We start from the raw sequence: 1,903 nt of genomic DNA on the forward strand, positions 1-1,903 counted from the left end.
TTGTCACCGAATGCCCTGCGGTGTACTTACCATGTTGAATTGTGCGTATCTGTGATAACATTACGAATGCATTTGTGAAAAGAATTTTCTCAAGGTCACAACTTCGCCTCAAACTAAAAGGAAACGACTACATGCGTGGGATCATCATAGAACATCATGGAACATAATATCATAGAAGATTGCGGCGTAAAATACTGACTGTGCATTTTGTTATACCATATGAAATGTCGCTTGTTAGTTTCGTTATCTGAAGTTTCAAACTGACTGCGCTGTAACGGAACATTTCGCGCACCAAAAGATGGCGATTTCAAAGCGCGCGCCAAACGGCACCGAAACATCCACGAAGTGTGACGAAATCTAAACTTTGCCACAACAAAAGTGCGTACAAGGTATTTGTTAAAGTAAGTTAGTCGCTTGAGAGTGCAGACGTTCCCAAACGAACTCATCTTGGTTGTCGTTTAAGCCAGAGTTTACAAACTTATACTTTGCTCCGACTGAGCGAAACTAAAATATCGGACCGGACGTTCGAAGTCCCTGCATGCGTACCGCCACCTACCAACCTGAAAGCCACCCATTAGGCCATTAACAGCTGTCTCTGTAATAATCCCATTAGTTGAGCTCACTCTCCCACTGCTCTGTACTTCCTTCCCTCTTCTTTCTTTTATTTCTTCTTATTTTCTTCTCATTTTCTTTAATTAGCTAATCTCGTGTAGGGATTCTGGGATAGCCAGTCCTACCTTATCGCCAACGAGTAGGCCATTGAGCCACTCATTTCCCTCTATCTTTCTTTTCTTTTACTGCAGAACCGCGCTAAATATGTAAGTTGGATTTATATGTACTTGTACAACAGTGGGGCATGAGAACATAATGTCTGGGATAACTTGACACTGTAAGCAAGTTACTTTCTTAGTAACTTTTAAATTATCCCGTCACTATTCAGTTCCAGTAGCTCCTTGAGGAAGTCGTCAGCCTTCAGGTAACTTTCTAACTGGTGGTAAATTAGAAATTCTCTCTCGTTTTGAAATCTTGTTCACGAATAACGCGAAATTCTAGACTTACTGATTTTTATTTTCAAGTGTTTTGGAGTAGCCGGCTCCTATGTTTTGTAGGAGCCACCATAACCATATTTTTCTTTCCTAACACCGACTCAAACTCCAATAATGCGAGCTACGTCCTCTTTTTTCCGGTACAATGAGACGACCACCATGTGCGTGCCATTTTCACGTGACTCCGCTCCCTTGTTGTTTATCGGAAGGCGCGCATCTTTTTAAATTCGTCTATTAGACGATTTTAAAAAGCTGCGCGCGCTACCAAGCGCGCGGCGCAAAGCAGCATGGGAACTTTGAGGGACACTGCTCCGTCGTCAGCTTCGGTTATGGTTTACCCCTGCTGACGATGCTGCTGCGCACACCGGGAAAGTTGTTCTTCCCGTACCTCCGCCGCTGGCCGCCTCATAATGCTTCAAGGAGCTCCAAGTTCCCATGAGCCCTTGCCTGCCACAGGTGGCGCTTGTGTTTCTAAAAAGACATTTCTAATAGACCCTTTCTGTCTTGTATTCACGGAATTATGTGGCGCTCATCATAGCGGCCTAATGGTCGCTGTGGTCTACAGTGCGGCATAGGCCTAATTTTCAGGCTCCCGCCCGGCCCAGGCCCGGCTGCTACGGCCCGCACCCGACCCGAGCCCGACGTCTTCTATAGATTTCTAGCCCAGGCCCGGGCTCAGCCCGTACTTGTCTGCTTCCAAGCTCAGGCTCTGTTTCCCCCCCCCCCCCCCCCCCCCCTCTGCTGTATGTGTTCTCGAGGCCCGGAGGCGTATTTAGATTTACTAAAGAGGACAGCGCAGCGAGGAAAAGGATTGGTGGAGAATGAGGAGATACACTGGAACGGAGCGGCTGTGTTTC

The sequence above is a fragment of the Ornithodoros turicata genome, chromosome 5 (genome assembly GCF_037126465.1).
Source record: "Ornithodoros turicata isolate Travis chromosome 5, ASM3712646v1, whole genome shotgun sequence".
In the NCBI taxonomy this organism is placed as follows: Eukaryota; Metazoa; Arthropoda; class Arachnida; order Ixodida; family Argasidae; genus Ornithodoros; species Ornithodoros turicata.